The following is a 23,528-nucleotide window of genomic DNA, read 5'->3' on the forward strand; positions in this document are numbered from 1 at the left end:
GAATGGGAATAGGGCCCTGAGATTCTGGGATGGATTTTGGTATTCTATAATGAACCAATGGCAAGGGTTCACACACGAAAAGTGATCTCCAAGATTTTTCCAACAGGGAGGGGCACTAGGCAAGGTTGAGTACTTTGGCCTATTATTTTTTGACTTGCCATGGAACTAAAGGCATACTTGTTGCATACTAAGCACTCATATTGGGGGATATGGTCCACAAAAACATGGCACATTATATCCAGTGCCACTGAAATTATGCAGCATAAGACGGGTAAATTAAGCGGCAGGGTTGAGAAAATTATGTAGCAAGAAAAGGCAAATTATGCAGCATATAGCAGCTCATTTTGCATAGTATTTCTCATTTTACATCATTTTTAAACTTAGTAACACTCTGTAGGCATTGGTTATACCTCATTAGTACCAGTTTAGCATCCAAATGTAGCAATAGAGCAACAGAATGGTAGTCAGTCCAGCTTTGCAAAAGAGCTTCCACTGTGCTGTAACACGTGTCGTCACATTTTTTTACCATTTGAGCAAGAAACAAACATATTTTTATACATTATATGACAGATGAAGGATTATGTGGCAGAAAAAACAAATCTAGAATTATGCGAAAATCGCTGCAGCCGCACAATCACATAATTTCTGTGGCCCTGATTATATCTTTGTTAGGAATAAGGGGTCTCTAGTTGGCAGTGGTATGCACCTTGTCCAAGTAGGGACCCTTACTTCTTGTCAGGATAAGGGAGCTACTCACCTAGATAACTCCTACTCATTTCCTCAGTAGCTTGGCATGAGCAGACAGGCTTATCTCAGAGGCAATGTGTAAAATATTTGTACACAACACACACAGCAACACATGAAAACACTACAAATGGACACCATTTTAGAAAAATAAACTATCTTTATCTAAACCAAACAAGGACAAAACGGCAAAAACTCCAGCATACCCGACTCAAAATATGACTTTTAAAAGGTTCCCAGCTATTCTGTCCATAGAAATTTATGGATACGTGATTTTGACTCAAAGTACCTCAAATGGCTCAAATTCCACAAGGTAAAACAGCTGCAGAGAAGGGAAGCGTTGGAAAACACAGCAAGGTGTTAGTTTCTGATTCCTTGGGAAGGCGAGGCTACAGTTCTGCTGCACACAGGAGAAGTGAAGCATCAAATATGGTGAGTAGGAGGAAGTGAGGCGTCGATTTTCAAGGAGATTCTGTTCTGGTCTGCGGGTGTTGCGTCAGAAAGATTTGACGCTCGCGTGCACAGCGTGAGAAAAATCAGGCGCTAAAGGTCGATGCGGTGGTGATCCAGGCGTTGCGTCGATTTTTGTAGCTGCAAACGGGTGATACGTCGATTCTTTTAGCTACACAGCAGGGCCTGCTCCAGGTTGAGTGCGGAGGACTTAGTCTTCTCACAACTGTGCTTTGAATTTGGTCTGCGGCAACTGTTAGGCCTCTGGCAGGCACGGTGACAATTTTTTCAACCGCACTGGGCTGTGCATCGGGAATTTCTCCAGCACTGCGGTGCTGCGTCAGAACATTTAGCTGCAAGAAAATCAAAGCATCGATTTTGCAGATTTCTTCAGATCTGTGTAGATCTTTGCAGCAGGAACATCCTTCAAGGACCCAGACTGGATTTGGCACCACAAGGAAGGTCAGAACTACTAGCAGTGGAGTTCAAAGATGATGCAGGTGAAGTCTTTGTGTCCCCGAGACTTCAAAACAGGAGGCAAACATACACAAGCCCTAGGAGAAACATCACAAGCAGGAAAGCAGCAAAGTCCATCTTTTTCCTCTCCTTGGAAAAAGCACCAATTGCAGGTCAACCCAGCAAACCAACACAGAGCAAAGTGGAAGTACTCCCCCTTACAGCACTTCAACTCTTCTCCTTGGCAGAGGTTCCTCTTGATTCCAGAAGTAGTCTAAAATTCTGGGATTTTAGATCTAATACTTACACCTCTTTTTCCCTTTGAAGTCTTTGTTCAGAAAGTCTCTTTTGCTCAGCAAAACCAGTTTTGTCCTCCCTGGTCCAGTTTCACTACAGGAGGTGGAGACAGCATTGTGAAGGGCAGCCACAGCCTATTTAGGTCTCAGTGACACCTCCTCCTACCACTCTAGCCCAGGATGGCCCATCAGCATATGCAGGGGACACCTCAGCTCCCTTTGTGGGAGTGTCTGGAGTGAATGCACAAACAGCTCTAATCAGTCTAAAACCAAACGGTGAATCCACAAGTAGGCAGAGACACACTGGATGGTTAAATAAGAAAATGCCCATTTTCTAAAAGAGGCGTTTTCAAACACACAATTTAAAAACTACCTTTACTAAATGGTGTGTTATTAAATTCTGAGTTCAGAGAGCCTAAACTCCAAATCTCTAGTTGTTCCCAGTGGAAAGTTACACTTGTAAAATGTTACAAAGCAGCTCCAATTATAGCCTATGGGAGAGCTAGTCCATGCAATAGAGAAATACGAAATACAAACTATTTCACTATTGGAACACGTAGAACACACCAGTATATGTCCTACCTTTAACATACACTGCACCCTGCCATTGGGGGTACCTTGGGCCTACCTTAGTGGTGACGTACATGTAAGAAAAGGAAAGGTTAGGGCCTAGCAAGTGGGTGCACTTGCCAGATTGACATGGCAGTTAAAAACTGCACGCACAGCTACTGCAGTGGGAGGTCTGCAACACATATGAAAGGTTCCTGGTGTGGGTGGTACAATCAGTGCTGAATGCCCACTAGTAGCATTTGATTGGCAGGCACTGGGCACTTACAGTGCACTTTACTATAGACTTACCAGTAAATCAAATATGTCAATCATGGATAACCAGCCATATTCATAATATACACAGGGAGCACTTGCAATTTGGCACTGAGAAGCAGTAACAACGTGCCCAGGGTACCTAATACAGCAAAAACAAATCCAGCATACAGTCAAAAATACATGAGGCTGAGGCAAAAAGTCAGGGGAAACCACGCCAAGGATGCCAGGTCTAACACGTGTCCCCTCCAGCTGAAAAGTGGGGAGAACCACCTACCCTCCTGGGAGTTCTCATCACTAAGGTGGAAGAATATGGACAGACCATCTGCACTGGCATGTTCTGTACCATAGTGGTGTTCCACCATAAAGTCCATCCCCTGTAGGGAAATGGAGCACCTCAACAGTTTTGGGTTCTCACCCATCATTTGCATCAACCATCTGAGGGGCATGTGGTCTGTCTGAACCCAGAAGTGAGTTCCAGACAAGTAGGGTCTTAACTTCTTCCGCGTCCAGACCACAGCAAAAGCTTCTTGCTCAATTGCACTCCACCTCTGTTCCCTGGGAAGTAACCTCCTTCTATTGAAGGCTACAGGTTGGTCCAGGCCCTCATTTTTCAGTTGTGAGAGTACCACTCCCACACCAGGCACTGAAGCATCTGTCTGCACAACCAATTCTTGAGGGAAGTTGGGTGCCTGAGCACGGACACCATGCAAATGGCTGATTTCAGGGCACCAAAAGTGGTCTGACAGGCATCAGTTCAGATCACTTTCCTTGGCTGCTTACTGGAAGTCAGCCCAGTCAAGGGGGCAACAATGGTGCCATATCCCTTGACAAACCTCCTGTAATAGCAGGTGAGAACTAAAAAGGCTCTCACCTCAGCCTGGGTCTTAGGGGGCTCCCAAGCCAGAATGGTGTCAATCTTAGGTTGTAGGGGTGCCACCTGGCTGCTCTACCCAGTGCCATAAGCACTCCATAGACCCCTGCCCTATCTGGCACTTACTGGCCTTGATAGTGAGGCCTGCCTTCTGCAGAGCCTTCAACACTTCCCAGAGGTTCTGCAAGTGATCTACCCAGCTGAAACTGAACACTGCAAGGTCATCCAGGTATGCAGCACTGAAATCCTCCAGTCCATCCACACCTGGTTGAACAACCTGTGAAAGGTAGCAGGGGCATTCTTCAACCCAAAGGGCATGACCTGGAATTGGTAGTGGCCCTTTGGTGTTGAGAATGCAGACCTATCCTTGGCCCCATCAGTCAAGGCAATCTGCTAGTACCTAGACCTTGAATCAAACATGCTGAGGAACTTGGCAGCTCCCAACCGATCTATGAGCTCATCAGCTCTGGGGATGGCGTGTCTGTCAGTCCTGGTGATGGAATTGAGGCCACGGTAGTCCACGCAGAACCGAAGTTCATAGATGGCGCTGGGTGCGGCAGCCTTTGGGACCAAGACCACTGGGCTGGCCCAATGACTGTTGAAGGGCTCAATCACCCCTAACCCCAACATCTTAGAGACTACAATGGGGGTGGGGTCGCACACTACTCACACACGAGCGGGGTCGCCCCTAAGGACTGTGGTAAGTGTAGGTCGTGTTCCGCGATGCATCTTCTTTCGATTCTCTGCTATCTTCGCTATCTTCGCCATCCCTGGACACGTGTTTCGGGGTATTTACCCCTCATCAGCAGGGATTAGGCCACTTTACTACATTGACCAGAGTCCTTAGGGGCGACACCGCCGGTGTGTGAGTAGTGTGCGACCCCACCCCCATTTGTAACTTTAAAGCTCCCGTGAGCAGTGGGCTGACGAGCCCGGGATCCCGCACCTACGCGCCTGAGTGGTACTATACCTGGCAGATATTGGCAGCCATCGGCAACCCCAGTACACGGCCTATCCCTGCTGACGAGGGGTGATACCCCGAAACACGTGTCCAGGGATGGCGAAGACAGCGAAGATAGCAGAAGATCGAAAGATGATGCATCGCGAACACTTTACTACATTGACCAGAGTCCTTAGGGGCGACACCGCCGGTGTGTGAGTAGTGTGCGACCCCACCCCCATTTGTAACTTTAAAGCTCCCGTGAGCAGTGGGCTGACGAGCCCGGGATCCCGCACCTACGCGCCTGAGTGGTACGATACCTGGCAGATATTGGCAGCCATCGGCAACCCCAGTACACGGCCTATCCCTGCTGACGAGGGGTGATACCCCGAAACACGTGTCCAGAGATGGCGAAGACAGCGAAGATAGCAGAAGATCGAAAGATGATGCATCGCGAACACTTTACTACATTGACCAGAGTCCTTAGGGGCGACACCGCCGGTGTGTGAGTAGTGTGCGACCCCACCCCCATTTGTAACTTTAAAGCTCCCGTGAGCAGTGGGCTGACGAGCCCGGGATCCCCCACCTACGCGCCTGAGTGGTACTATACCTGGCAGATATTGGCAGCCATCGGCAACCCCAGTACACGGCCTATCCCTGCTGACGAGGGGTGATACCCCGAAAGACGTGTCCAGGGATGGCGAAGACAGCGAAGATAGCAGAAGATCGAAAGATGATGCATCGCGAACACTTTACTACATTGACCAGAGTCCTTAGGGGCGACACCGCCGGTGTGTGAGTAGTGTGCGACCCCACCCCCATTTGTAACTTTAAAGCTGCCGTGAGCAGTGGGCTGACGAGCCCGGGATCCCGCACCTACGCACCTGAGTGGTACTATACCTGGCAGATATTGGCAGCCATCGGCAACCCCAGTACACGGCCTATCCCTGCTGACGAGGGGTGATACCCCGAAACACGTGTCCAGGGATGGCGAAGACAGCGAAGATAGCAGAAGATCGAAAGATGATGCATCGCGAACACTTTACTACATTGACCAGAGTCCTTAGGGGCGACACCGCCGGTGTGTGAGTAGTGTGCGACCCCAACCCCATTTGTATCTTAGAGACTACGTTTTGATGCTGGCCTTGACCCAGTGAGTGAGCCTCTAAATTGTGTGTTTTACAGGAGGGTGGGCCCCCAGTGTCTACATCATGGCTGCACCAGTGGGTGACACCTGGGGTCAGAGAAAACAGAGTGGCAAACCGTCCCAACAGCTGGTAACAGTCACTCTGCTGTTCAGAGGTCTGTGCAGAGGGAGAGGTTCACAACTTCCACTGACCCATCTTGCTCCTTGGCAGACAGGAGGTCAGGACGAGGTTCACTTTACTCTTCCACCCCATCATCTGTAGCCAAGAGCATTTTCACTTCAGGCTTCTCAAAGTGAGGCTTGAGGCTGTTCACATGTAGGAGCTTCAAAGGGTTCCTTGGAGCTTGCAAGTTCACCAGCTAGGTGACATCACTCTTGCGCTCCGCCACCTCAAAAGGCCCAGTCCACTTGTCCAGGAGAGGGCAAGGCTCTACTGGGGCCATGACCCACACTTTCTGGCCAGTCTGAAACTCAACCAGTGTGGCTTTCTGGTCGTACCATCATTTCATCTCTTCCTGGCTTGTTTCCAGGTTCTCCTGAGTGAGCTTCCTGAAGCAAGCAGTTTGGTTTTTTGAAGGACAGCATGTAGCTAAATACATCCTGGGGAAGTTTACTGGGAGCTTTCTCCCAGCCTTCTTTCACCAGACTAAGAGGTCCTCTTACACGAAGCCCATACAGAAATTTAAAGGGGCTGAACCCAAAGGATTTTTGTGGTACCCCTCTGTAAGCAAACTGAAGGCATGGCAAGATGACATTCCACTTACACCTCATGGGTTCTGCAATATCCTCAACCAAGCCTTTCAAGGTTAAGTTGAATCTCTCAACCAAACCATTACTTTGGGGGTGGTAAAGAGTAGTGAACTTAGAGGTTACACCACACTCCTCCCACAGTGGAGAAGTGTGGCTCAGGGGTTAGAGGCAGCAGACCCGGAAGCTGAGATCGGTCCTGGACCAGGGTTCAATTCCCCGCCTCGGCGGGGTCTTGGGCTAAAAATTCCACGGACTCGATAATTCTCGCCCCGGTGCCTCCTCGACTCACGGGTTCACACTCTGCGACTCTGGGCGATAGCTTGCTTAATCTCCACAACGGCCCCTCGCGGCGGGATGCCTGACTTTCACCTTGTGGATACCCTGCTATCTCACAGGGGAATACCAGGAAGGGTTCCCTAAGCAAGCGCCGGGAAACCCACTGCGGGTAGCTGTGCGCTATATAAGCTCAACTACATTTACATTTACATTTACAGAGACATCATATACTTGGATATGAAGTAGTTACCCCGGTCAGATACCACCTCTTTGGGGAAACTCACACAGGAAAAGATCTCTATTAATGCCCAGCCCGCCACGGGCACTGTCATTGTTCTCGGAGGGATAGCCTCAGGGTACCGCGTGGCACCAACACCAGCAAGTACCTGTTACCTATTGCTGTCTTGGGGTCCAGGGGCCCCACAATATCAATTCCCACCCGCTCAAACGGGTTGATCACCACACAAAAAGGTTGGAAAGAATCCTTCACTTTCCTCCCTCTCTTACAACAAGCCTGGCAAGTTTGGCAAGACCTACAATGTGCATCAGGGCGCCTTCGCATTTAGGGCCAAAAAAGTGGGTGACAAGCATGTCAAAGGTCTTGTCCTGTCCCAAATGTCCTGCCAAACACACATCATGAGCCAGACCCAATAGGAAGGTTCTGAAGCGCAGGAGCACCACCAGCACACAGGCTAACCCTGGCTCAGCAATTTTAGGCTCACTGTACAGGAGATCGTTCTCCCAGTAGATCCAATGTGATCCAGACTGATCACCAGCTGCCTGGTCTACAGCCTGATGCAGCAGACCAAGAGTAGGGCACTCCATCTGCTCTTTGCAGAATTCCTCTCTGGTGGGACCCCCCTCCTGCTGCCAATGGGTCAGCTCAGGTAGGTGTCCCAGTTCTGCCACTTGCTCCCCTGTAGACTCCATGGCATCCCCCTCAAGTGATGCCTCCTCCTGGACCATGGGAACTTCAGGATTGTTATTCTTGCACCCCATGCACTTGCTCTTTTGGGCAGGCACCTGGGCCACTCTTTAAGGCTCCAGGTCCACTTGATCTCCCCTACTGGCTGCCATTGGCAGAGTGGTCACACATGCCCACTCAGGCAGATCCAACATCGCCAGATGAGACCGTTTTTCCACCTTCTCCCAAGGGGAGCTCTTCAGTTCATTGCCAATCAGACAATGAACAGGCATGTTTGGACTCACAACTACTCTTAAGGTACCCGAGACCCCCCCATTCAAAGAGAACCTGCACCACCTTACACAAGCACTCAGAGGTATCTGCTGTAACTACAGGATGAAGTGCATTAGGGACCACCTGCTCCTCAGAAACCAGCTGACACCTGACAGATGTCACACTGGCTCCAGTATCTCTCAGAGCTTACACCCTCTGTCCATTGATGGTCACCCACTGCCTGTATTTTTTAGTGTTATCAGGCGCAAGGGTTCTCTGGACCAGCTCACTGTTTCCTAGTGAGACAAGGGTCATCTCAGCTGGCTCTCACCCTTCACATGGAACCAACTTCTCCCCTAGCACTACACCAACCAACCCACGTGACAGTGCACCAGTGGGTGCTGGTGTGTCCTTGAGAAACTTGGGATCCCCTCTCATGCGACTCTCCTTATTACATGTAAAGCACTTATGGGTTCCCCTCCCGACACTCACAATGCACTTTACTAGGGACTTACCAGCAAATGAAATATGCCAATCATGGTTAACAAATCATTTACACAGGGAGCAATTACACTTTGGCACTGATCAGCAGTGGCAAAGTGCCCAGAGTACCTAAACGAGCAAAAATAAATCCAGCACACAGTCACAAATACAGGAGGTAGAGGCAAAAAGTCTGGGGAAACCACGCCAGGTCTAAATATCCTTATATGCGGATAACACACTGATAGTCATATCTTACAGTCAATGATAGACTCCTTGGATGAGTTTGGAAGGGTGCAGGATTAAAGATAAACAGGAATGTAATCTTGCGTAGTCCCCCTGATTAGACTCTCAGTTGAACAATCTCAATTATCTAGGGTTGAGTTTCAATGGCGATGCGATGCAATTAAATATTTGGGATTGCATCGACCTAACTCAACCTACTAGAAGGTAATCAGGGTTGGGCACTGCAGACAGTAAGACTGATTCAATATTCCTCTGTCTCTCTTGGACCAGCTTGCAATTTCGAAAATGCTGGTCCTTCCCAGGTTGCTGATCTTTTTAGCTGCATCGCCAGTAGTGGTCAAAAAGGCATTTTTTTACGATTTAAGATGGTTGCTTATATCACCGATATGGGGCATCGGAAGACGCAGGGTGGCTATTGCGAAGACATATCCCCCGTTTGTGGGCTGGGGTTGAAGGATTGGGTGAGCCGAATTATAAGTTCATTATGCGCTAGCCTAGCCCCAATGGCCAATGCGCTGGCTGTCTGGTGTGTCTAGCTCAGAACGAGTGCTTATGAGGGTGGCAAAATGGTGTTGGAAGTCATATGTACAACCTAGGTCTGGCTCGACTTCCTTCACCCCGGAACTTCCCCAGTAGTCGCTGCCTGGTTGTGGCCAGTTAAAAGCTTTCCATGATGTTTATCAGTGGATTAAAGAGAAGATGATCGTATTGACTGACCTCTTTCGAAAAAGGATGCTAAACTCGTTTGAGGACTAGAGGAAGAGATACGATCTGGGCCCTGACAATTTCCTACTTTATAATGCACTCATGCGGCAGATGATTCGGTACTGGGATGCTACACGAGGCAGGCAACAATTTATTAGTTCTAGAGCTACTCTTGACACATGGGTATGCACAAAGGGCAATCACTAATCATTATGGTGCCCTGCTAATGACAGAGGGATACCCACATTAGACAGTTTAAAGAATGACAGGGGATTCATTTACATACAGAAATATTGGCCGATAAATGGTTAAGATGCTTGGGGTAGTATTAGGTCGATCTCAAAAAACATCAACCTCAAATGCATTCAATTCAATTATATCCATCATACTTATTTAACCACAAAATATACATGTACTGTGGTACCTCAAAGGCATGCCCAAGATGCCCCGATACTAAAGCGGACTTCTGCCATATGGTCTCACAATGCCCTTTAAATATCCTGATTTTGTGAGAGGTCCTGGGTTGTCCAACTGATTTAACTGATAGGTTGAATACAAAAGAGGCAACACTCTTTCTACCTGGCCTTTTGATCTGCACAAAAAAAAGACAAAACATGTATGTGGCTTTCTGGATTAGCACCCGTACTGGCAGAGTGGTACATAGCCATTGCATGGCAGGCTTCTTGTACACGATAAATATGTGATTGGCTCAGACAGCTGAAGAAATGGACATATGCCAAAATCGATAAGTTATCCAAACTGTACACAGCAGGCAAGAAGGGGAGGCGCTGTGACCTGTGGAACAAATATTTGGAGAAAATAGAGGCCAAATCAAATGTAAGTCTCCTTTAAGACAATGCTGATTGTTTTTTGTTTTTCATTGGAATGTAATATTGGATTCTTGCACGTGTTATGTGGTATAGATAGGTTGATATGATTGTCGTTAGTAGTAAAAAATGCACCTTCAGCAGATAAACATGATTAGGACGTAAATGTAAGGTCTTTTGAAGAAAATTTTCACTGAAAAAAGCAATAAGATGCAGGTTGTTGACTGTACTTGTATTATTATTTTATTACTCATAAAGTTCCTTTTTTATCAGTTGTCTTGCTCAAAACAACCCAAAAGGCCCGACTGGGCAAGGAGATGTGTTAACAACGTGAACACAAGGAAAAATATATAGGTGGAAGTGTTATACCTGTGTATTTAATCTATGTAATGAAACAAACTATGGCTAACTACCTAATAAAGAAATAATGAAACAGCTTGTATTAATCTTCATCTGAATATCTAATACACTTCTCAGGAGAAGTATTTCACTACTCTGTTGGCAGAAGGTAATCGGTCATGAGAGGCCACTGATCCAATGGAAAACCATAAGATTCCCGCAAGAGGGTTGTCCATCAGGTGAACCCAAACATGATAATGGCAACCAAGCTCCCCATTCAGGCAGCAGGAGCATGTACTAAGAAACAACAAATAACTGTGGGTCTAATGATACGTTCAAGACATGCTATGTATAGCTGGCTATGTGTCTGCTACTACTGTTTATGTAGAGGACAGACTGGACAATCAACCACTGTGAAAAATGTCCATCAGTTACTCATTTTCGGGCTCCCAGTACATCATTTGGTCTACTCCACAGTAGTATGACCACCACTCTATCCCCATAGATATATATCGGAGAAATATAGTGGTGGATGAATGTCTGGTAAGTTTTTTTTCATTTGTGAGTAACGGAAAGCAGTGCATAAAAAATAAGTGCAAAGGGAAAAATATAAGTATAAGATTGGATAGTGCCTACAATCATTACTTTATTCTAAGGTCATGCACCTCCAATGTTAAAAACAACAATAGTGCAAAAAAGTCAGGTGGTTCAAACAAATACCTTCTGACTGGGCTATCTGGTCGACATGTTTCTGCGGGTAATGGTCATATATTATACCAACCGCTTCCTCAGGACCCATAAACTTAATTGCTACTGCATAACGTGATAATGTGTAAAAAAACAACAGGACATTTGTGAACAGAAAAAAGTGTCACCTGTACACTTCCATTTTCCTCCTGTGAAAGTCCGGTTGAAATAAAGCCAGCATGTCAACATGTAATGAAATATAAACAATAATAACACCTTCATTAGTAAGGGCTATACAAGCGATATTGCTATAATCATATCAGTACTGTATCTGGGTCAAATGACCCTAGTATGAATCACATTGTATCTAAAATCAATGCCTCACCTTAATTTGTAAGGGGAAATGCCTCACCTCACCTGGCAAACAGCTCAGGAAAATGAAGCCCCGCTCTAAAAATGCAGAAAATGTATACAAAGATCAATATTAAAAAACCTGTGTCGGGTCAAGGCAGAGACAAACCTGTGGGATGCTCAGACAGCAAGCCACTGGGGGTCAATTGTCTCATCATTCCAAAGTCTTATTCCAAAATAATGGGCCACATGGTTAATTACAATGGTGTCAGGCATCAGATGTTAAGAGTAGCCAGTAATTAAATCCTGCTATTATTTCTTAATATCTGCCCTTTGCCTGTAGAGCCATTTTGACAGATAGCTAAAGCGCATCCATGCATAGCTTGTGTGCATTAAGATCTGCCGTGTGCGGCCAGAAGATAGAAATATATACTTTACTGAGCGCGCGCTGTGAGTCACAGGGCGCGTTCAGGCGCTGCATCTCACCGCGCTCAGTAGATATTTGTTTGAACCACCTGACTTTTTTGCACTATTGTTGTTTTTAACATTGGAGGTGCATGACCTTAGAATAAAGTAATGATTGTAGGCACTATCCAATCTTATACTTATATTTTTCCCTTTGCACTTATTTTTTATGCACTGCTTTCCGTTACTCACAAATGAAAAAAAACTTACCAGACATTCATCCACCACTATATTTCTCCGATATATATCTATGGGGATAGAGTGGTGGTCATACTACTGTGGAGTAGACCAAATGATGTACTGGGAGCCCGAAAATGAGTAACTGATGGACATTTTTCACAGTGGTTGATTGTCCAGTCTGTCCTCTACATAAACAGTAGTAGCAGACACATAGCCAGCTATACATAGCATGTCTTGAACGTATCATTAGACCCACAGTTATTTGTTGTTTCTTAGTACTTGTGTGGGGGGTTATAACTGTGCCCGGGTCTCTAAATACTTCCCTGGAACCCTTAAATAATTGTTTGTTGATTGTAGTTCCAGAGCAGCTGAGGCTGCGGGTTCATGTTTTTAGGTGATAAATAAATATATCACTGCCCACCTCCAGTGTGAGGTTGAGGCGACTTAGTCTTTGTTGATTATCTGTGTCACGGTTTAGGTGGAGCACTTTTGTTCTTATCCTTCCATTTTGTCGAGAACAATGGCATCCATTTTGGGCCTAGCGTTCGATGAAGCGGAAATACAGTCGATATTAGACGACAACCCCAGTATGCTGGATAATATATCCAAACCTCAGGATGCTAGTCAGGACGGCTGGCCTAAGATTTTGTCTCTGAAGAAAAGTCATTCCCGCATATGTATTCATGGTATCACCATGGCTGAGTATCTCAGAGGGAACGGAGCACCAACGGGCCTCATTGTTGTAAATTCACCGAGGCTTTTTCTAGATGATCCCGACTTTCTTAGAGACTGGTACCTTATTGCATGGAAATGCACGAGGGACTGGCTGGTCCTAATAATCAAGACTGCAAAAAAAGCTGCAGATAAAATAATGATCGAGATCCAACTGCTAGAAGGCCAAATCAAAACAACCATAACTGGGAAACTTTTCACCAAACAACTGGATGAAAACAATAAATCTAATAAGGATTTCAAAGACAACATCTTATTTTCCAAATTAGAGAAATGCAAGAAGGATCTAGAGAAGTTCTCTAAGGAGAAAGTTTATCCTTATACCAGTGCCAACTACGTTCCGACACCATTCAATCGTAATGGGAGAACAGGAGGCTCCACATATGGGACATCTTCATCTGACAATTCAACTGATTCTGACTCTTCCAATCAAAGTAACTCAGCAACTAAACCAAGAGGGAGAGGTCAGTGGAAACAAAGAGGGGGACAGAATTACAATCAGGGCCAGTTCAACCCTTGGTGGCCACCTAATCCTTGGATGCAAGGGCCCCCTCAGGTCCCGCAACAGATGGGACCTTTTGGACCCGTACCATACTATCCAGGCCAGAACATGCCTTTTTTAGGGTTTGGCAGGGGGAGGTCCCGCGGAAGACGCCGGACAGCACAAGGACAAGGACAAGGTCAGGTCCAATGGAATGTCCCTCAACAGGCAATGGGACTCCGGAGCGGCAAGCAGATCCCCCAAGAACAAGCGGGTCAGAGCACGGGACCAGCCTCGTAGTGAATCTCAGCTCGCGCAACCTAACCCCACTAGAAGAGAAAGTACTAAATCGAGGACTTGGCTTTGTGGGTACTAATGCAGGTGACCCCTTTTTGACTCAAATTGAGATGTCAAAATTTTTTCGGAAGGTTAGACTACACTTCTTCTTTTCCTCTAAGGATGAAGAAACAGAGATTGTCCCTGTAAATACGGGACTTAAAAATCCATCGACCTTTAGCCCCCAAACAGCAATGGTTCCAGCTAAAGTAGTCACCTTTGAGGAAGCCGTACAGCATGATGTACAAGAACTCTTCAAACAGCCGCACAGTCCATTTATGAACATCTCCAAATTGGAACAGCACGCCCTTAAAGACCTGGCTAATGATCGCTCAATCACGATTAAATCAGCCGATAAGGGTGGGGCCACAGTCCTCCTGGACACAACCACTTATAGGGAGGAGTGTCTACGCCAATTGGGAGACACAAGTTCATACCAGCTACTGACTGAAGACCCTACACCAAGACTAAAGATAACCATTGGGCACATTGTTGAAGAGGCGCTGGCAGAAGGCTGGATAACAACCAAAGAAGCGGCCTACTTGACGATTCAACATCCGGTCAAACCGTACTTCTATATCCTGCCAAAGATACATAAGGCTAGGAGACCACCACCAGGAAGGCCCATCATTTCAGGAATTGGGTCTATATTAGAACCCCTGTCTACCTTTGTGGATGTATTTCTGAGGCCCATGGTGAAGTTGATGCCCACCTACCTTCAAGATACTAAGGACCTACTCAGACTGCTATCAGACCTCGAATTCAACAATTTGACAGACCACCTGGTATCCTTTGACGTCGAGTCACTCTATACCTCTATCCCTCAGAATGAAACACTAGAGGCGATTGAGATGCTACTGGGTGAACAAACGTGGGATTCAATGACACCCATCTCCCTGATCATGGATTTGGCTACAATAGCCATGAAGGAGAACTTTTTTGAATTTGAGGGCCAGTGCTACCTACAGACGTCCGGGACAAGTATGGGCAGCGTTTTTGCTCCGTCCCTGGCGAATCTCTATGTGCACAAGTTCGAACAAGACTGTGTCTTGAACAATGAGAACCCTTTTTCAACATCAATATGTTCGTGGAAGAGATATATTGACGACATCTTGGTGATTTGGCGAGGAGATGAGTCCTCACTCCACGCGTTCCACAGGTGGCTGAATGACCAGAACAGATATCTACGCTTCACATTGGAAAGCAGCCAACATTCATTGGCGTTTTTAGACCTGTTGATCACTGCAACACCACAGGGTTTGAAATCGGAATTATATAGAAAGCCGATGGCTCGCAATTCCTTACTGCAATATACCAGTTGCCATCCGAAATCGCTACGCGATAATCTACCTTACGGACAGTTTCTGCGAGTACAGCGGAACTGTACAACTAAAGAGGATTCCACAAAACATTCAGCTGACCTGGCGCTGAAGCTGGCTGCACGTAGTTACCCTAAGAGACTGATCAAACGCTCGATGAAGAGAGCGGCTAATAATAACAGAGAAGCACTACTCGAACCACCGGTTCCCAAGGTCAAGAACGAAAGGATGACTTTTGTAAATACTTTCAGTACAAGATCTAATGCAATCCAACGGATAGTACAAAAGCATTGGAGGATCTTGAACACTGGGAAAGACTCGTTACCTCAACCACTATTTGCTTTTAAAAGAGCAGCTAGTTTAAGAGACAAGCTGGTACACACCAGACCTCCACCTAAAGAAATCCACCAAGTTGGGACAATCTGGGATCTGCCGCCTGTGACAGGACATCACCCGTGTGGCAACTGTGCCGCGTGCCCACAGACAAGACACACTTCCACGATTGACATAGGAACGAACCGTGAGTGGGAACAAAAGCGGTTCACAAACTGCAATAGTAGTAATCTCATCTACCTTATTACTTGTCCGTGCTCACTGAGATATGTCGGCATGACTACTCGGAAGATCAGAACTAGGATCTCTGAACATAAGAGTACGATAAGATGTAAGAAACAATCGACCAGACTGACGAATCATTTCATCCAAGTGGGGCACAAGCATACGGACTTCGAATGGACCGTTCTGGAACAACCCAATATTCCCATGCATATTGTAGATATATCAAGATACTTGTTCAAGATCGAGCAGAAATGGGTGTATAAGCTCAACTGCGACAAAGGCGGGCTTAATGAAGACATCCCATGGATGACACTGTAGGAATGCTCCCTTAACATTACCACATGAATACTGGTTTGACTGTGAAGGCATTTGACTGACTGGCCTCCTGCTGGAATCCTGAGGTATAACTAGAAGGTTGCCCACAGCTATGAATCTATATCATCTGCGCACCGACTCCATCCCACTGGGACAGGGTCATTCAGTTACCTGACTCCTGAGGGTGCTCGCAGTGAGACTTGGGACACTATAGTCTACCCCTAAGGAATTACTGATAACATTCCTCCATGACGTTCCCTTTATGATCAGCATCATCTTGAGCGCTTATATATTTGATACGCGCTGCTAAAACATTTGGGATTATATTATATACACTGACCCGCGTATTCGCGGTGGTCCCGAACTACATTTCCCGACTTTTTGTAGTTCTATAATCATATTGCGTTTGGTGGTTTTGCAATAAACTACATTCCCCTTCGGTTTGTGTAGTTTTCAACTGCTGCGCGCCAGAACACACATGGGTGAGGCTTCTGGACTACATCTTCCAGCTACTTTGGTAGTTCTGGCATGGTTTTGGGCAGTTTCAACATCCCCTTGAGCGCTTATATATTCCACACGCGCTAAAACATTAGTAAATACACTGACCCGCGTATTCGCGGCGGTCCTGAACTACATTTACCATCTTTTTGTAGTTCTATAATCACATTGCGAGTGGTTGTCTTACAAAAAACTACATTTCCCATGTGCATGTGTAGTTTCTTCTGCTGCGCGCTAGAGCACGCATGCGTGAGGCTTAATGACTACATCTCCCAGCAACTCGGGTAGTTTCTGGCGCCGTCCACGTGACATACGACGCTGGCCCAGAACCAATAAGGTAATGTTCGCTCCCCCCCGTCGGCACCTCCCCAAACAGCTCGGCTGACTGTTTGAAGTACCGACGGAGAGGTAAGGGCGCAGGAGGGGCTATGTTTAACTCTTTACTGGTATGGACTAGACGCTCTTTATCTAATCCGAGCGTAAGTGCTTCTGCATGTTATACTTAGGCATAGACTGTGACGAGCGGTTTTCTACTGAGCGCGGTGAGATGCAGCGCCTGAACGCGCCCTGTGACTCACAGCGCGCGCTCAGTAAAGTATATATTTCTATCTTCTGGCCGCACACGGCAGATCTTAATGCACACAAGCTATGCATGGATGCGCTTTAGCTATCTGTCAAAATGGCTCTACAGGCAAAGGGCAGATATTAAGAAATAATAGCAGGATTTAATTACTGGCTACTCTTAACATCTGATGCCTGACACCATTGTAATTAACCATGTGGCCCATTATTTTGGAATAAGACTTTGGAATGATGAGACAATTGACCCCCAGTGGCTTGCTGTCTGAGCATCCCACAGGTTTGTCTCTGCCTTGACCCGACACAGGTTTTTTAATATTGATCTTTGTATACATTTTCTGCATTTTTAGAGCGGGGCTTCATTTTCCTGAGCTGTTTGCCAGGTGAGGTGAGGCATTTCCCCTTACAAATTAAGGTGTGGCATTGATTTTAGATACAATGTGATTCATACTAGGGTCATTTGACCCAGATACAGTACTGATATGATTATAGCAATATCGCTTGTATAGCCCTTACTAATGAAGGTGTTATTATTGTTTATATTTCATTACATGTTGACATGCTGGCTTTATTTCAACCGGACTTTCACAGGAGGAAAATGGAAGTGTACAGGTGACACTTTTTTCTGTTCACAAATGTCCTGTTGTTTTTTTACACATTATCACGTTATGCAGTAGCAATTAAGTTTATGGGTCCTGAGGAAGCGGTTGGTATAATATATGACCATTACCCGCAGAAACATGTCGACCAGATAGCCCAGTCAGAAGGTATTTGTTTGAACCACCTGACTTTTTTGCACTATTGTTGTTTTTAACATTGGAGGTGCATGACCTTAGAATAAAGTAATGATTGTAGGCACTATCCAATCTTATACTTATATTTTTCCCTTTGCACTTATTTTTTATGCACTGCTTTCCGTTACTCACAAATGAAAAAAAACTTACCAGACATTCATCCACCACTATATTTCTCCGATATATATCTATGGGGATAGAGTGGTGGTCATACTACTGTGGAGTAGACCAAATGATGTACTGGGAGCCCGAAAATGAGTAACTGATGGACATTTTTCACAGTGGTTGATTGTCCAGTCTGTCCTCTACATAAACAGTAGTAGCAGACACATAGCCAGCTATACATAGCATGTCTTGAACGTATCATTAGACCCACAGTTATTTGTTGTTTCTTAGTACTTGTGTGGGGGGTTATAACTGTGCCCGGGTCTCTAAATACTTCCCTGGAACCCTTAAATAATTGTTTGTTGATTGTAGCAGGAGCATGTAACCAACCAAAACGAAAACATTTCTAGGAGGCAAAACAGCATATCAACAGGGTATACAGAGACACCAAGGCCAGGGCAGTGCAGAAGGTGGACGGAAGAGCATCATGACCAGAGGCTCCCACTACAGCTGTTTCAGTTTCCATGGGCTGGCTTGCCTGGGCCCCTGTGTACCACCCACACAACAGGAGATGAACCAGACTAGGAGTGGACTGGGCGGCCACGCCCAACACAAGAAGGCAGGAGCTCAACTGCACGTGATCCAAACCATCATCCCCCTCCACACTCTCTTTATCCCTCCTGAATGAATTAACAGATCTTTCTCCCAACTGACCCTATGGAAAAATATAGCTCTGCGCTGGCTCCCACCTAGGACCGGTAGCAACTAAAAAATCATTCCTGGCCACATCAATCCATGAGTATACATCCCTCAACAATCCCTAATGACTGAAACTAAGGGCCTCATCACAATGCCGATCTGATCAGCTTCTGTGGTCCTGTCGAAGGCAGTCAGACCACCACGGTCTCGTCAGAATCATCGGTCTGACCATCGGATTATGATGCATGCATTGTACTCTGACTGACCGCTGAAGACCGCAGACTCTGACAGCCTCTCAGTTGTCAGAGAAAAGCAGCAGCCATAGAGCTGTACTGAGAGTTCCGACCGCTGTCTAGATTACGATGTGCATTACCAACGAGCCGGCTGTGGTGATCCAACTGGCTGCCTCGACCCGTGGGAAATGAAGGATTTGGGGTGTATACTCGACCAAATCAGCTTCTCCCTGACAGTCTCTGGCATGAATCCCTTTCCCCAGGCCCCCCTACACAACTCTGTGGGCGCCAGAATGAAGGTAAGTCTGTAGGTGGTATCTATCCCCAATGACTGGACTATGCATGGATTGCCACACTCCAGCAATGGGTCACATGCAGCACAAGGCATATCCCCACATATGTCATGCATGTGTGTATATATCACGTGTTTTCTGTTAGTTTGTATGCACTAGCTGCAACATATTTGGGGATTTGTGCACCGCCCTAGATGAGACCGCCGCGGTACCAGCGGGTGCATCGTCATACGGTGGGAGGATTTTCCCGGCCTTAGTGGCCGGAACCGGACTCCCGCATTCGGTCCAACCAGCATCGTAATGAGTCCCTAAATTAGGAACTCCTGCCTTGCAGACTCCCGCCAGGACACACTCTCATAGGTGCATCTCTGCGGATGTGCAGTGCACAGTCGCTCCCCTACTCCCATCCATCTCACTCCCTTACCAGATCCAACAGGGCAGGGCGCCTGTGTTCTAAGCTCAGCTCATCAGGATGGGGCTGTGCTATGATTAGCCATGCAGATGGACTTTTAAAATACGCCCTATGTAGAACCTATTTCAGAGTCATGAATGTACGTCTTCTTCCTGACTGCTCCCACACCCTCTGGAATGAGGGACAAGAGGCATCAGGATTGAAGGAAGTTTGAGAGATAGTTACTGTAACTTTTCACAGGACTCAAAGTCTAGCTAGGAAAAGCACCAGCCTCCCGACAATATTGGCCTAAAGCCCCTCACGTACAACTTTAAAATCACACAGGCAACCCACTGTCATTCACAGGTGAGAGAGAAGTATCTTAGGAAGGAGGCTGCCAAAGGTGCAACTCCAACAGCCGCTAGAGACTCAGAGATGCTCAGAGGCAAAGTGAACAGAGACATAATGGTATTCGCAAAGTATGTGAGCAAGAATGGCCCAAAAGAACGGAAAAGGGAGAAAGAAAGTCTTTAAGACTCAGTAAGAGAATAGAAATGTTTGCATGTACAGAGATCTTCATACAAGCAGACTGATTTGAATTGGGAGATCATGAAAAGGTGTGATAAAAGGTTAAGAGTAGCCAGGCTATGCTCACCATTAACTGCGGCCTGTGTGTCTGTCTGGCAAAAGCATATAATGTAGGGTCGCTTTTCTGGAAGTTAGGGTTGGTTGCCCTCTTCCTTGAAAGCAAAATGGGGGAAAATGAAGAGTGCCAGTTGCACTGAGACTTGGACTGTGGTGGATCTGGACTGGTACCCTCCCCTTGGTAAGAAGTAAATACCAATCCAAGTAATGGTTAGTCTTCGACACACACACACACACAAGTTTGGGTTAACTTAGATGCATGCAGTCATCTTTACTGTATGCAATAGAATATCCATCAGCCAGTTAGTGAAACAATCAGTAATTACATAGTACAGCTTCAATGCACTAAGGGATACAATGAAAATAAATGCTTTCTGCAACCTCATCAGAATTGCATTTCAGATTTGATAGCACTACCTCCAAATGTGATTTCCAAATATGTAGCCTAAATAAATTATTACAGGATTTACAATGCAAAAGACGGATTCTGGATTATGAGACACTTGCTATGACCGCAGACGTATGTATCTTCTGGTCAGACGGCTCTAGGCAGAAGATAAGCATTCAACATAATGTTAAACAAAAACTGGTACTGGGTCAGTACCTTGTGAGAGTTGAACATATGTCAGGCTAAGAATTTGAACCTGCTTGTGCTTCCAAATAATTCGAGTGAGTCAATTGCAGTGCTTCCCTCAAGCTGAGGCAAAATAATAAAATCATAATAATACTTCTGGCATAAAAAAAGTCTTTGTTAATGAAGCAGACACTCCATCATAATCATTAAATACCAGGTGCCTGGCTTGGGCGGGTCACACAGTCCAGTAGTGGAAGCTCTCGGAGTACCGATTCAGCTTGCTTGCCTGAGCTTCCTAGCGGTTCCCTCACTTCTCACTCTTCAGAGCGGTTTTGGTGTTCCTGGTTCTTGGCACCTAGGCCTCTACGTCCAGCTGATTCTCTAATCAGCCTCAGAAAGTGAGGGAGAGATGGGTTAAGCTGTGAGATTGGACTACTGACATCTGCCCTAGCTGGTGACAACGCCGTGAGTACCATTAACATCCTGTTATAAAACTTGCTTATTCTGCCATTTGCCCTCATTTTACTGCGGCCCTGATCTGCTGATTTGGGGGGCTATATGCCGTTATAAGGTGTAACAAGATCGTAAGGCCACAGCTACATATGGCTGAGCACTCATGTTTAGTGCATAATGCACTGTGTACTCTGCGGCTGCAAGCCCACTCCAGCATTAGGGCCCTGGGATTATGCAGTAGGACACCTAATCATAGCTGTTGAGCGGTTGGCCTGGGTTGGGCTGGAATGGGCTGGGCTAGACTATAGAGTCTAGAGATCAGTGTTTAGTGTGAGTCCTTGGTATTAAGGAAGACTTGCTGGATTGTCCCCAGCACACAGAGCACTCTCCTCTGTGGTGCTAGAGACCAAGAGAGAGCCATTAATGATCAGACTGAAGACCAGCAGAGGTCTGTGTAGGTAGGGTCTGGGCTGGGCCCTGGCTACCATTATTGGCCCTGGTTTTAGGCTCCATCTTGGCTTCATATCATAGTGGTGTATGAAAGCCGTCAGCATAACGGGGAGAAGGATCGGGATATGCCCAATTCTATTGCTAGCTTAATTACTTGCGCCTTGGGGTCTATTGAACACAAATTTCATGTTAATGTGGAACAGCTAATCAAGGCAAATGGGGTAAACAAGATTATAAAAGGGCACACTACCAGCTCAGGTACTAACATTGTAACTAGCAGTATTTGCGCCAGCCGTAATTTGGTTAACACTTCACTTTCTTCAGAAATGCAGGCAAGTAGACGAAAGAGCAGTAATAAAAAGAGGAAACCCCTGGTGTGATGCTCCATTGTTGCAAGTCCAGAAGACAATATGTCATCCAAAGTACTGACTCTTTGCACTCACCACCTCCAACGGAGAGGAGTGGGAATAGTAATTTGTACCCCTACGCTATCCAACGCTTTCCCTACTGTTGCACTCTCTGGAGTTGGAATAGTAATTTTTACCCCTACACTATCCAATGCTTTCCCTACTGTTGCACTCTCTGGAGTTGGAATAGTAATTTTTACCCCTACGGTATCCAACGCTTTCCCTACTGTTGCACTCTCTGGAGTGGGAAATATTAATTGTCTCCCCTACGCTATCCAACGCTTTCCCTACTGTTGTACTCTCTGGAGTGGGAATGGTAATTTTTACCCCTACGCTATCCAACACTTTCCCTACTGTTGCACTCTGGAGTGGGAATAGTAATTGTTACCCCTACGCTATCTAACGCTTTCCCTACTGTTTCACTCTCTGGAGTTGGAATAGTAATTTTCACCCCTACGCTATCTAACGCTTTCCCTACTGTTGCACTCTCTGGAGTTGGAATAGTAATTTTTACCCCTACGCTATGCAACGCTTTCCCTACTGTTGCACTCTCTGGAGTTGGAATACTAATTTTTACCCCTACCCCTACGCTATCCAACGCTTTCCCTACTGTTGCACTCTCTGGAGTGGACATAGTAATTTTAAGTTCAACGCTATCGAACGTTTTTATTACTGTAGTTTTTTTTGGTTTTGGACTTTGAATAGTAGTTTTATTTATTTAGCTATTTAATATTTTTTGTCTTATTTTAGATAATGTAGTATATAATTAATTAAAAAAATATTAAAAGTATATACTTTTTAAAATTTATTAAACATAATTATTTACTTTTTATTTATGTTTTTGTTTTATGTTTGTAAATGTATTTATACTTTATAATATTTTGTATTAATTTATAAATTATTTAAATAATTATTAAAACTTATTGTTAAGTATATATTATATATTTTATGTATATGTTTAATTAATATATTATTATATATGTATTATTTATTGATTTTAAACATTATTAGATATGTTTAACTATGTTTATTTTATTTATTAGTATTATTTACTTTATTTTACATTTTTTTGTAGCAGAAAAAAACGATATTTTTAACTACGATATTTTTAACATCGATATTTTTGTTTCGATATTTTTGTACTTACCATGTTGTAGATAGGATGTCGATATTTTTACCTTCGATATTCCAGCTTCGATAATTCTGTAGGTCGATATTTTGTCAGTGATCCTACAATACCAATTCCATGGCTGGATGTAGAATGCCAACTGCTACTGGTTGCTCCCTGCCAGTACTAAGTGCACTCCACAGGCACACACCGTGGCTGGTTATATAATGCCCATTCCTGTGGGCTGCTTGTGTAATGTTATCTCTTGTGGGTTGCCCCCTGCCACTACCTAATAACTCCCCAGAAGTGCACCATGGTTGGTTGTATAATGGCCATTTCTTTCAAT

At 45.5% G+C, this 23,528-nt stretch overlaps 1 protein-coding gene across 1 annotated transcript in view; it reads right to left on the bottom strand.

Moving 5' to 3' along the window:
- The window catches only part of LEKR1 (leucine, glutamate and lysine rich 1), a 635,278-nt gene that overhangs the window by 571,993 nt on the left and 39,757 nt on the right, over positions 1-23,528 (bottom strand). The gene's annotated exons all lie outside the window — the stretch shown is intronic.

Source organism: Lissotriton helveticus, chromosome 11 (assembly GCF_964261635.1).
Source record: "Lissotriton helveticus chromosome 11, aLisHel1.1, whole genome shotgun sequence".
In the NCBI taxonomy this organism is placed as follows: Eukaryota; Metazoa; Chordata; class Amphibia; order Caudata; family Salamandridae; genus Lissotriton; species Lissotriton helveticus.